Raw genomic sequence first — 14688 nt, forward strand, 5'->3', positions numbered from 1 at the left:
CCAGAGTGAGACCCCCATCTCTAAAAATAGCCGGGCGTTGTGGCAGGCGCCTGTAGTCCCAGCTACTCAAGAGGCTGAGGCAAGAGAATTGCTTGAGCCCAAGAGTTGGAGGTTGCTGTGAGCTATGATGCTACAGGGGGCAACAAAGTGAGACTCTGTCTCAAAAAAGAGGGAACAAAACAAAACAAAACAAAAGACAGCAAGAAGACAACTGTCTATTAGCCAGGAAAAGGAGGATTTACCAAAAATCCAACTCTGATAGCACTTTAATCTTGGTCTTCTAACCTCTAGAATTGTAAGAAAATAAATTTATTTATTTATTTACTTTTTTTTTTTTTGAGACAGAGTCTCAATTTGTCGTCCCTGGTAGAGTGCCATGGCATCATAGTTCATAGCCACCTCAAACTCCTGGGCTCAAGCGATCCTCTTGCCTCAGCCTCCCAAGTAACTGGGACTACAGGAGCCTGTTACAATGCTAAGCTATTTTTAGAGTTGGGGTCTCACTCTTGCTCAGGGTCTGCAGCCCATGTGCTCAAGCAATCCATCCATCTCAGCCTCCTAGAGTGCTAGGATTACAGGTGTGAGACACCATGCCTGGCCAGAAAAATAAATTTCTAAAGCTAGTCAGTGTAGTATATTGTTATGGCAGTCTCTGAACCATTTCTATTTACAGTGCTTCTGATACTAAATATGTGGGTTTTCTTCTCACACCAATCAGTTCTTCAACTCTGTAGATACTAATTGGGTGTTCAAGAATTTGATTCAATCCTAACACTACTTGGAGTTATCATCAGATCCCACAAATTAAAGGCTCAGTCCACAAGACTGCTCCCACTTCAGATGCCAGTTGTAAGTCCCTGGTTGCCACCTGCACTTCGGACCAACCAGCTATAAATCGGGTGTTCTCACTACCCCCTCCTCATGTCTGACAGTTTGCTAGAGTGGCTCACAGAACTCAGGGAAACATTTTATTTACTATTACCAGTTCATTATTCAAAGAACATAATGCAAGAACAACTAAAGGAAAGAGATAGGGTAAAGTGGAGGAGGGAGGCCATCCATGCCCACTCTGAGAGCACCACCACACGATCATCTTCATGTGTTCACAACCCAGAAGATCTCTGAACCCTATCCTTTATAGAGTTTTAATGGCAATTTCATTATGTAGTATGATTGATTACATCATTGGCATTGGTGGTTAAGTGAATCTCCAGTGCCTTTCCTCTCTTCAGAGATGAAAGCAGGGCTGAAAGTTCTAACCCTCTAATCAAGTCTTGGTCTTTCTGGAAGCCAGTCCCTATCTTGAAGAGATAGGGGCACCTAGCCACCAGTCATCTTATTAGCATACAAAAGACTTTTTTTTTGGTAGAGACAGAGTCTCACTTTATGGCCCTTGGTAGAGTGCCGTGGCCTCACACAGCTCACAGCAACCTCCAACTCATGGGCTTAAGCGATTCTCTTGCCTCAGGCCTCCCAAGTAGCTGGGACTACAGGTGCCCGCCACAACGCCCGGCTATTTTTTTTTGGTTGCAGTTTGGCCGGGGCCGGGTTTGAACCCGCCACCCTCAGCATATGGGACCGGCGCCTTACCGACTGAGCCACAAGCGCCGCCCACAAAAGACAGTCTTATCACTCCATACATTCCAAGGGTTTAGAAGTTGGCTCCTAACGGAACCAGGAGAAAAGAGCAAATATTTATTTTTATCATATCATTCAGCCCCAGAAGACAATAAACCATCTATCAGATCTATCTAAAGTAGGTCTTCACGGCTGGGTATGGTGGCTCACACCTGTTATCCTAGCACTCTGGGAGGCCAAGGCAGGTGGATTGCTTGAGTTCATAGGTTGAAGACCAGCCTGAACCAGAGCTAGACCCCATCTCTACTAAAAAATAGAAAAACTGAGGCAAGAGGATTGCTTGAGCCCAAGAGTTGGAGGTTGCTGGGAGCTATGATCTCACCGCTCTCTACCCCAGGCAACGGCTTGAGACTTTGTCTCAAAAAAAAAAAAAAAAAGGCTCTGCCCCTGTAGCACAGTGGTTAGGGCACCAGCCATAGACACCTAGGTTGGCGGGTTTGAACCCGCCCGGGCCAGCTAAACAACAATGACAACTGCAACAAAAAATAGCCAGGAGTTGTGGTGGGTGCCTATAGTCCCAGCTACTTGGAAGGCTGAGGTAAGAGAATAACTTAAGCCCAAGAGTTTGAGGTTGCTGTGAGCTGTGATGCCACAGCACTCTACTGAAAGCAAATAGTGAGACTCTGTCTCAAAAAAAAAAAAAGTAGGTCTTCACCATCCCCATTGATTTGTTAAAATTCTATTTATTTCTTTGCACTTATGGTAATTTATTTTATTTTATTCATTTGTTTACTTTTTTTACCTGTTTTTCTCAATAAATTGTAAGCTTTCTTTCTTTCTTTCTTTTTTTTTTCTTTGAGACAGAGCCTCATTTTATCACACTCCATTGAGTGCTATGGAGTCATAGCTCACAGTAACCTCAAACTCTTAGGCTCAAGAGATTCTCTTGTATCAGCCTCCCCAGTAGCTGGAACTACAGGCGCCCACCACAATACCCAGCTATTTTTTTTTTTTTTCAGATTATTTTTTGGTCGGGGCCGGGTTTGAACCCTCCACCTCTGGTATATGGGGGCAGCGCCCTACTCCTTTGAGCCACAGGTGCCGCCCCCAACACCCTGCTAGTTTTAGAAATGGGGTCTCACTGGCTCAGGCTGGTCTCAAGCCACTACACCAGGCCTGAAAACTTTCTTACAGCTTGTATCAAATTTTCTCACTGCTGTAACCTAAGCACATTGTCAATGAGTATTTGTGAACATAATTGCAAAGCGCATACTCAAAAATGAAGGAATGAAACTTCAAGGTGGGTCAGAGCAGTGACCCACTCCTATAATCCCAGGACTCTGGGAGGTCGAAGCAGGTGATTGCCTGACCTCACAGGTTCAAGACCAGCCTGAGCGAGAGTAAGACATCATCTCTAAAAATAGTTGAGTGTTGTGGCACAGCTCCCGTAATCCCAGGTACTTGGGAGGCTGAGGCAAGAGAATCGCTTGAGCCCAAGAGCTTGAAGTTGCTGTGAGCTATGACACCAGGGCATTCTACCAAGGGTGACAAAGTGAGACTCTGTCTCCAAAAGAAAGAAAGAAACTTCAAAGTGCCTATTAACATTTGAGGAAAAACTACGTATAGATATGCATACCTGGCTCTTGAAAATTATTTTCAATGTAGTTATGTGCCTGAAACCAAAATTGTTTTATTATTGGAAAAATGCATAACATGAAATTTACTATTTTAACCATTTAAAAATCCATAGTTTTCGGGTGGCACCTGTGGCTAAGTGGATAGGCCCCCAGCCCCAAATACCGAGGGTGGTGGGTTCGAACCCAGCCCCGGCCAAACTGCAACAACAAAAAAAATAGCCGGGTGTTGTGGCAGGTGCCTGTAGTCCCAGCTGCTCAGGAGGCTGAGGCAAGAGAATTGCCTAAGCCCAGGAGTTGGAAGTTGTTGTGAGCTGTGATGCCATAGCACTCTACCGAGGGCGATAAACTGAGACTCTGTCTCAAAAAAAAAAAAAAAATAGTTTCCTGTGGCATTAAATATATTCAAATCAAGTGGTGCCTGTGGCTCAGTCAGTAAGGCGCCGGCCCCATATACCGAGGGTGGCGGGTTCAAACCCGACCCCGGCTGAACTGCAACCAAAAAATAGCCGGGCGTTGTGGCGGGCGCCTGTAGTCCCAGCCACTCGGGAGGCTGAGGCAAGAGAATCGTTTAAGCCCAGGAGTTGGAGGTTGCTGTGAGCTGTGTGAGGCCACGGCACTCTACCAAGGGCCATAAAGTGAAACTCTATCTCTACAAAAAAAAAAAAAAAAAAAATTCACATCATTGTGCAACTATCCTTCCAGTTCATCTACAAAACTTTTTCAACATCCCAGACTGAAACACTAAACGTACCCACTAATGCCTCTTTATTTCCTCCCTCCAGGCCCTGGCAGCCACCATTCCTCTTTCTGCCTCTATGAATTTGACCCCTGTATAAGTGAAATCATAGAGTATTTGCCCGTTTGTGATTGACTTATTTTGCTTCGCTTAATGTTTTCAAAGTTCATTCATGTTGTAGCATTGTCAGAATGTCATACTTTTTAAGAATGAATAATATTCCACTGTATGTATATGTCACATTTTAAAATCTATTCATCTGTAGATGAACGTTTGGGTTGTTCCCACCTTTTGGCAATTGTAAAGAAAGCTGCTTGAGCACTAGTGTACAAATATGTGCTTTCATTTCCTCTGAGTATATACCTAGAAGTGGAATTGCTGGATCAGATGGTAATTTTATGCTTGAAATCTTTGTTTTTCCTTATTTTTCCTAGACAAAATTCTTACAGTAGAATTTTCAGTATTCTAGTCTTTTGTGTAGGCTGGCTCTGCCTAGCTGGGAAATCAGCCAAAGACTTTCTGGATTCAGTTTAACTTAGGTAACTCTGAGTTTGCACTATCAGATTCCATTAGGTGCCCAGAATAGAGCAGAGAACAAACATGTTCAAAACAAGCTGTTTGGGTTCTTTTTCAGGCAGGGTTGCTGCACATTCAAGGTTAGACTTATTTATTATTTATTTTTTTTGTAGAGACAGAGTCTCACTGTACCACCCTCGGTAGAGTGCGGTGGCGTCACTCGGCTCACAGCAACCTCTAACTCTTGGGCTTACGCAATTCTCTTGCCTCAGCCTCCCGAGCAGCTGGGACTACAGGCGCCCGCCACAACGCCCAGCTATTTTTTTTTGTTGTTGTTGCAGTTTGGCTGGGGCTGGGTTTGAACCAGCCACCCTCGGCATATGGGGCCAGCGCCCTACTCACTGAGCCACAGGCACCGTCTCAAGGTTAGACTAATAAAAGGAAAAGTCAATGAGAGAAAAACCATGACAGAAAGTCAAAGCCAAACTGATAACCAAGGTGGAGCCTTGGCTGTTTTCCCTCTATAAATGATAAAGAGGAAATCGAGCTTATTTTAATATGGTTTCTAAGAGTCTCTCTCCATTTTAGGTTGTACTGAAGAAAAAGTATAGTTCCAGAATCTTCTTAGTATTTTGCTTTTCTCCTTACAGAGGTAGGGTGGGGTAGTAAGAAAGAATGTTAGACTGTGTGTAAAAGGTCTGGTTTCTAGTGGGATCTTGCCATGGACTTGCCAGGGGAACTAAGTCACTGGCTCTCTGAGCTGCAATTTCCTCCACCATGTGTTGAGAGAACCGTTGCTTCTCCAAGAACTCTTAACAGCCCTAATAATGTTTCAGGATTTTTCTTTTTATTCTTTAATTCTCAGAGAGTAATGTATTTATTTTTTTGAGACAGAGTTTCACTCTTTCACCCTGGGTAGAGATCTGTGGCGTCACAGCTCATAGCAACCTCAAACCCTTGGGCTAAAGTGATTTTCTTGCCTCAGCCTCTCAAGTGGCTGATAGTACAGGCCTGTGTGACTACACCCGCTGGCCAGTTTTTCTGTTTTTAGTAGAGACAGGATCTTGCTCTTGCTTAGGCTGATCTTGAATTCCTGAGCTCAGGCAATCCACCTGCCTCTGCCTTCCAGAGTGCTAGGATTACAGGGTGAGCCACAACACCCAGCCTAATTCTCAGAGAATAATGTATAACTTCTTTTTTTTTTTTTTTTTGAGAAAGAGTCTCATTCTGTTGCCCTTGGTAGAATGTTATGGCATCATCATAGCTCACAGCAATCTCAAATGCTTGGGCTCAAGCAATCCTCTTACCTCAGTCTTCCCAGGAGCTGGGACTGCAGACGCCCACCATAATGCCTGGCTAATTTTTGTCTTTTTCAAGTTTAAGTTTAAGTTTCTTTTTCAAGTTTTTTTCTCTTTCAAGTTTAAGACCGGCTTGGGCAATATAGCAAGACTCCATCTGAAACAAATAAACAAACAAACCCCCCCCAATTAAGTATTAAGTTTTGGCTGGGTGCAGTGGCTCATGCCTGTAATCCTAGCACTCTGGCAGGCTGAGGTGGATTGCTTAAGTTCATGAGTTCGAGACCAGCCTGGGCAAGAGTGAGGCCCCGCTGGCCACTGTGGTTGGCTACTATAGTTCCAGTTACTTGGGAGGCTGAGGCAAGGGGATTACTTTAGCCCAAGTGTTTGAGGTTGCTGTGAGCCATGATGCCACTGCACTCAACTGAGGGCACCAGAGTGAGACTGTCAGAGGAAAAAAAAAAAAAAGTTCAAACCCTTATCTAAATATCATCTAAATCAGATATGGGCAACACTAGAGGCAGATTCAACCTGAGACAAAATTCCTCTTCAGCTGTGAACTTGTGAAACCAGATGAATTATATGCTTCCAAAATACAATGGTAACACAAGCATAGAATAGATAAAGTTGTCCCCCCTTATCAGTGAGGGATATATGTTCCATCTAATGCCTGAAACAATAGCTAGTACTGAATCCAATATATACCATGCTTTTTCCCATACATACATTGTCGGAAGCCATATAAGGCACAGCTCGGCCTTACTTCCTCTTCAAATAAAAAACAGTTTTACCTTTTCCCGGTAACTTTACCTGGCAACTAGCCAACCAATCACCTTATGCCCCATCTTACTTACTCTAGCCAATCCCCAGTTAACAACTCCTCTGAACCTCCCAACAAGACACACCCACCTTCCCCGTAATGCTTATAAGGCACAAGTTCTTTCAATAAAATTTGAGACTTGATCAGAAAACTGTCTTGTCTCCCTTTCTCTCGCCCCTTGTTTGTTTTTCTCCTTCAGGTGGTTCCTGCGCCCCCCGTTGCTGTCCCGCGGGTCGGGACAATACATAATTATGATAAGGTTTAATTTATAAATTAGGCACAGTAAGAGATTCATAACAATCACAAAATAGAGCAATTATCACAATACTATTAACTATTAATAGTTTCATGGATAGAAGATGTGTTCTTTTTTTTTTTTTCTTTTGGTTTTTGGCCGGGGCTAGGTTTGAACCCGCCACCTCCAGCATATGGGACCGGCACCCTACTCCTTGAGCCACAGGCACCACCCTAGAAGATGTGTTCTTAATGTAGATCTTAGCAACTTCAGTATATGATTTTTTTTTCTTTCTTTCCTTATTAAGTCAAATAACTTTTCCCTTTTCACTTAAAAAAAGCATTTTGTGACTTCCCTTTGGTATATCCAAATTGCCAGGATCTTGGGCTTAGGGGCTATTATTAAGTAAAATAAGTGTTAATTGAACACAGCACTGCAATATGGCAAGAGTTAATCTGATAACCAGCAAGGCTACTAAGTGACTAATCAGCAAGTGGCATATACAGCATGAATAAGCTATACAAGGTGATGATTCCCTCCCCAGACAGGACAGATCTCAGGATTTCATTACACTGCCCAGAATGATCTCCAATCAAAACTTATGAATTGTTTATTTCCAGAATATTCCATTCAATATTTTTCAGACCACACATGATCACAGGTAACTGAAAATGGAAAGTAAAACAACAGATAAGGGGGGACTACTGTATTACTATTCCAAATAGAATTGGAATGGGAAGGAAAGGATAATGGGTTTCAAGCAAGTTCAAAACCTAGCAAGGCAAATACTATTAGATTTAAGTGTTTCGGTTTTTTTTGAGACAGAATCACTCTGTTGCCCTGGGTAGCATGCCATGGCGTCATAGCTCAGGGCAACCTGTAACTCCTGGGTTTGAGTTATCCTTTTACCTCAGCCTTCCCAGTAGCTGGGACTATGTGCACCTGTTACCACACCCGGCTAGTTTTTTTTTTTTTTTTTTCTATTTTTAGTGAAGACGAGCTCTCTCTTTACTCAGGATGATCTCAAACTCCTGAGCTCAGGTGATCCTCCTGCCTTGGCCTCCCAAAGTGCTAAGATTACAGGAGTGAGCTGGCTTAGATTTAACTTTTGAGAATAATCTTCTTTGGTTTGATACTGCCTTCTAGGTCCACTGGGACAGTGGTCCCACCTCTATGGCTCTGCTGGGTGAGAGTTGCACTTCCAAACTTCTGGGCAGCTGCTGTCTGGCCTTGACTCCTCTCCTGCCTTCACTCTGAGGCAGTCCTGACTATCTCTTTGGGATCGTTCTTCCTTGGTCTTGAAGAACAGTGTACAATTGCAGCTGAATAGCTCTATGGTCTGGTCCTGTGAAATCTGAGAAGTCCAAAGGCCTTCTTTCATTTTGTCCTGTTTTGGTGTTCTTTTCATTTATCCTCTTCAGTTTAAACTGGCAGGGTTTCTGCTGGGGTGGCTGATTAGGTTTGTGGTTCACACCCAGGCTAATCACTTTATCAAATAGTTGTTTAGCCACACTCTTAGTGTTCTCTTCAGAACAAACTTTGGTATTTTTTGCAATGTGAATAGGCTGAGAATTTCCAAATCTTTTAGTTCTGTTCCTTTTGGCTTGACAATTCCTTCTTCCTACTTAATTCTTTCTTCTTGCATTTTATTATAAATAGTCAGGAGGAGCCAAGCCATTACTTCAACACTTTGCTTAGAAATCTCCTCAGCTGAATATCCAGTTTCATTGTTCACAAGTTCTACCTTCCACAAAACACTAGAACACACTACATTGCCAATTTCTGTCCCTTAAAGCACAAATATCTGCTTTCTGATGGGAAGTGGGAGGGGCACTCTGTTCCCCAGCCTGTGGGAATGGCCCAAAGATTGCAATCCTTTATGAGAAATAAAGCTCTCCTTTCCAAATGAAAAATAAAAAAGCCAGGCACAGTGGTTCACGTTTGTAATCTTACCTTAGCACTTGGGAAGGCTGAGGTGGGAGGATTGTTGAGGCCAAGAGTTGGAGACCAGATTGTCAGAACTCATCTCTACCAAAACAAAACAAAAATTAGTCAGGCATAGTGTCATCTGCCTATAGTCCCAGATGCTCTGGAAGCTGAAGCAGGAGGATTGCTTGAGCCCAGGAGTCTGAGGTTGCAGTGATCTATGATGACACCACCAAACTCTTAACCTAGGCAACAGATGCTATCTCAAATAAACAACTAAACCCCAACACAGTTCAGCTGAGTTCTTTGCTACTTTATCAGGGTCACTTTTCCTCCATTGTTCAGAAAGATGCTCCTCATTTCCATCTGAAACCTCACCAGAATGGCCTTTACTATTCACATTTCTAGTAACATTCTGTTGATAATTATTTATGTATTGTTCAAGAAGATGGAAGGAAGCTTTCTTTACAGCTTTCCTCTTTTCTCTGTCTGAACCCTTATCAGAATCATCACCCTCAATGTCAATTTATCTAGTACGCACCTTAAAACTCCTCCAGCCTCACTGTATTATCCAGTTCCAAAGCCCCTTCTACATTTTTAGGTATTTGTTATAGTAGCTTGTTACTCTCTGGACCAAAATCTGTATTTGTCTGGGTTCTCCAGAGAAACAGAACCAATATGAATTAAATACACACACATACGCTCCTCATAAGGAATTGGCTCACATGTTTACTGAGGCAGAGAAGCCCCATAATCTGGGGTCAGCAAGCTAGAGACCCAGGGGAGATTTATAGTTCTAGTTCAAGTCTGAAGGCTGGAGAAGTCGAGGAGCTGATGCTGTTAAGTTCTTTTTTTTTTTGCAGTTTTTGTGAGGGGTCTGAGTTTGAATCTGCCACCTCCGGTATATGGGGCTGGCGCCCTACCCCTTTGAGCTACAGGCACTGCCCAGATGCTGTAAGTTCTAGTCTGAGATTGCATCTGAAGGCAGGAGAAGACCTATGTTCTAGCAAAAAGATAGGCAGAGTGAACAAAGTTAGTAATTTTTTATGTGTTTGCACAATTTAGCAGCATGAAAGGAAAATTCTGTAAAATAAGAAAACAGCAGTTAAAGATAATTTTTTTTTTTTTTTTTTGAGACAGAGTCTCATTCTGTCACCTGGGGTAGAATGTTATGATATCATACCACACAGCAACCTCAAACTCCTAGAATTGAGCAATCCTCTTGCCTCAGCCTCCAGATAGGTGGGACTACAGGCATGTGCCACAATACCTGGCTGATTTTTCTATTTTTAGTAGAGACAGGGGGGTGGTGAGGGGAGGGAGGATCTGGCTCTTGCTCAGGCTGGTCTCGAACTCCTGAGCTCAAGCTACCCACCCGTATTGGCCTCCCAGAGTGCTATGATTACAGGAGGGACCCCAGGGCCTGACCCATCTTTTTTTTTTTTTCCATAAGTGAAAGCAATAGTTTATTAGAAGACATGAAAGCTTCCAATATAATGGAAGGGGTCCCAAACGGGTTGCCCAAGATACTTTTTTGTTTTTTTTTTTAAGACAGAATCTCAAGCTGTCACCCTGGTATCATAGGTAGAGTGCCGTGGCATCATACATCACAGTAACCTCAAACTCCTGGACCCAAGTGATTCTCTTGCCTCAGCCTCCCAAGTAGCTGGGACTACAGGTGCCCATCACAATGCCTGGCCATTTTTTTTTTTTTTTTAGTTGTCATTGTTGCTCTAGCTGGGCTGGACCGGGCTCAAACCCACCAGCTTCGTTTTATGTGGCCAGCGCCCTACACACTGAGGTATGGGTGCCGCCAAAGATACCTTTTTTTAGTGCATTCATTCCTTCAGTAAATGTTTACTGAATGCCCCCCACCTACCAGGCACTGCATAGATATCAGGAATATAAAGATGAAAAAAGCAAAGCTCTTCACTATTTTTTTAAAGCTTTCACAAGCACTGGGTAGGATCACCTTATAGTGCATGTTCCAGTCTTCTTTGGCTGGATCCTTTCTTCAAAATTTGCATTTGAGTCTAGTACCAGTGCAGTGGTGTTTACAACTAATTGTAACAACCAGTTACAGATTCCTTTGTTTCTTCTCCATTCCCACTGCTTCACTTAAACAATTTAGTCTTAAAAAAAAAAAAATCCACATTTGGGGCGGCGCCTGTGGCTCAGTGAGCAGGGCGCCGACTCCGTGTACCGAGGGTGGCAGGTTCAAACCCAGCCCCGGACAAACTGCAACCAAAAAATAGCCGGGCGTTGTGGCGGGCGCCTGTAGTCCCAGCTGCTTGGGAGGCTGAGGCAAGAGAATCGTGTAAGCCCAAGAGTTAGAGGTTGCTGTGAGCCGTGTGATGCCACGGCACTCTACCCGAGGGCAGTACAGTGAGATACCGAGGGTGGCGGGTTCAAACCCAGCCCTGGCTAAACTGCAACCAAAAAATAGCCGGGCGTTGTGGCAGGCGCCTGTAATCCCAGCTACTTGGGAGGCTGAGGCAGGAGAATCACGGAAGCCCAAGAGCTAAAGGTTGCTGTGAGTCCTGTGTACATCATGGCACTCTACCGAAGGCGGTAAGGTGAAACTCTGTCTCTACAAAAAAAAAAAAAAAAATCCACATTTGAGCATTTTGTCTTCCAAAGATGTATGGCAGTAGATTCAGTTCTCTAGGGCAGTACCCATAGCTCAGTAGGTTGGGTGCTGGCCACATACACCAAAGCTGGTAGGTTCGAACCTGGCCAGAGCCAGCTAAAACAACAATGACAACTGCAACAACAACAACAACAAAAATAGCTGGGCATTGTGGCAGGCACCTGTAGTCCCAGCTGCTCGGGAGGCTGAGGCAAGAGAATCGTGTAAGCCCAAGAGTTAGAGGTTGCTGTGAGCCGTGTGATGCCACGGCACTCTACCCGAGGGCAGTACAGTGAGATACCGAGGGTGGCGGGTTCAAACCCAGCCCTGGCTAAACTGCAACCAAAAAATAGCCGGGCGTTGTGGCAGGCGCCTGTAATCCCAGCTACTTGGGAGGCTGAGGCAGGAGAATCACGGAAGCCCAAGAGCTAAAGGTTGCTGTGAGTCCTGTGTACATCATGGCACTCTACCGAAGGCGGTAAGGTGAAACTCTGTCTCTACAAAAAAAAAAAAAAATATCCACATTTGAGCATTTTGTCTTCCAAAGATGTATGGCAGTAGATTCAGTTCTCTAGGGCAGTACCCATAGCTCAGTAGGTTGGGTGCTGGCCACATACACCAAAGCTGGTAGGTTCGAACCTGGCCAGAGCCAGCTAAAACAACAATGACAACTGCAACAACAACAACAACAAAAATAGCTGGGCATTGTGGCAGGCACCTGTAGTCCCAGCTATTTGGGAGGCTGAGGCAAGAGAATTGCTTAAGCCAGACAGCTTGAGACTCTGTCTCAAAAAAAAAATAAATAAAATAAAAAAAATAAATAAACAAAAATTTAATTCTCTATTGGTAACATATTGGTACTTGGCCCCTGCTTATTTCTCTGTTTTTGTTTTGTTTTTCTTTTTAGGTTTTGTTTGTTGGTGTGCTTGCTTGTTTTTGCTACCACAGTGTAGTTATGTCCCAGCAGTGCAGCCCTGACAGCATTTACTTTAAGGGCAAGTGGAAAGTTCCCTGGTTGCCCATCAGGGTGGTTATTTAGGGCATTTGGATTCCCTGCAGGACTTTTTGGTAAAACTAAGCCCAGAGACCTGACATTGCAATTCACACCATTGTCTAATATTCTTTTCTTTTTTTTTCCTTTTTCCCTCCTTCCCTCCCTATTTCCTACCTTTCTTCCTTCCTCTTTCTTTCTTTTTTACTATGAAAATTGCTGAAATGTCAAGAGTTTGGTTAGGGGTGAGTAGGGAAGTTTGAAATGTTTTTTTTGAAATGTTTTTAATCTTTCTTGGTAACATTAGAAGTGCAGCAGAGCCACGAATCTAGTCATGCTCTTGGCTAAAGCAGCTTACTCTGACTTAAGTGCTCCTCACATGAAAAAAGATCTAGGGCTTTGGTTGACAGTACATGCCACCCGAGCCAGTGAAGTGACCTGGCTGCCAAAACAAGTATATGAGATCTGAATTGGCATTAAAGTTGGTGGCTGGGACAAGGAAGGAAATAATCCCAGGGTATACTGTGCAATGGTCAGATCACGGCTGGAAGGTGCTGTTTCCCCCTGCATTTTTAGGGCGCCGGCCCCATATACTGGGGGTGGAGAGTTCAAGCCCGGCCCCAGGCCAAACTGCAAAAAATAAATAAAAAATGAAAATAAAATAAACATTAAAAAGAAAAAAAGAGTGATGTTGGTAAGTTGGAGTATGCCCAAGTTGGGCAACAGGATAATGAATGGCCTACCCACTACATCCTTTGGAGGATCTGGGGTGGTTTACCCTGGAAATTAGAAGATATAGCAGTGGGGACAACTATTTTCAAACATTCATAGGGCTATCATGTAGAAGAATTGAACTCTTCTATGTAATCTCAGCAAGACAACTTAGACCAATAGGTGTACATTAGAAGTAGCTGATCTTGTCTACATAAAAGGAAAATTTTTTCTAATACCTATGAACATTTAGAAAATAGCTCTGAAAGGTAGTAACTTAACATTAATATAAGTTTTGGAAAAGAGGTTTGCTGACTGAACATCAGAAGATTCAGGCTGGGTATGGTTGTTTCAGGCTGGGTATGCTGGCTCACGCCTGTAATCCTAGCACTCTGGGAGGCAGAGGAGGGTGGATTGCTTGAACTCAGGAGATCGAGACCAGCCTGAGCAAGAGGGAGACCCTGTCTCTACTAAAAATAGAAAAACAAGCCAGGCATTGTGGCAGGCGCCTATAGTCCCAGCTACTCCAGAGGCTGAGACAAAAGGATTGCTCAGGCCCAAGAGCTTGAGGTTGCTGTGAGATATGATGCCATGGCACTCTACCCCAGATGACAGTGAGACTCCGCCTCAAAAAAAAAAAAAAGAACATTCATTAGTAAGAGATGACCCAATTCAAAATCCTTTCAGCTTCAAAGTTTCTGATGACAAACTCTAAGAAGGAAGAAGTTGGGCAGCGCCTGTGGCCCAGTGAGTAGGACGCCGGCCCCATATGCCGAGGGTGGTGGGTTCAAACCCAGCCCTGGCCAAACTGCAACAACAAAAAAATAGCCGGGCGTTGTGGCGGGTGCCTGTAGTCCCAGCTGCTCGGAAGGCTGAGGCAAGAGAATCACATAAGCTCAAGAGCTGGAGGTTGCTGTGAGCCGTGTGACGCCACGGCACTCTACCGAGGGCAATAAAGTGAGACTCTGTCTCTACAAAAAAAAAAAAAGAAAAGAAAAAAAGAAGGAAGAAGTTGTATTTTTTTTCTCAGCTTCCAAACAAGTATTGACAAAATAGATTCTATGACAGAATGTCAAAGTTATAAAGGTAGAGGGGAAAAAAAGCCATAGCTACTTTATTTTCCTGGTGGTTATTTACTCTGTATGTAAAGGTTTAAGTGTGTTTTCTCCCCCTAAAACAGATTGAATACGTTTTTCCTTCACTTTTAAAATTCTCTAGAGTGTTGGTGTGCTTTCTTTCTGAAACTTCTGGCCCTCTTAATGTCTTATTTTTTCAAGATATTATATTTTGACAAAATTACCCATAAACCAATATTATAAAGCAGCACTTCAGAGAATGGCAATTACTAGTCCTGGGCCAGGTGCAGTGGCTCACACCTGTAATCCTAGCACTCTGGGGGGCTGAGGCAGGTGGATTGCCTGAGGTCAGGAGTTTGAGAACAGCCTGAGCAAGAGAGAGACCTTATCTCCAAAAATAGCCAGGCATTGTGACAGATGCCTGTAGTCCCAGCAACTTGGGAGACTGAGGTAAGAGGATCATTTGAACCCAGGAGTTTGAGGTTGCTATAAGCTATGATGCCACAGCACTCTATTGAGGGCGACAAAGCGAGAC

This window comes from Nycticebus coucang, chromosome 8 (assembly GCF_027406575.1).
Source record: "Nycticebus coucang isolate mNycCou1 chromosome 8, mNycCou1.pri, whole genome shotgun sequence".
Lineage (NCBI taxonomy): Eukaryota > Metazoa > Chordata > Mammalia > Primates > Lorisidae > Nycticebus > Nycticebus coucang.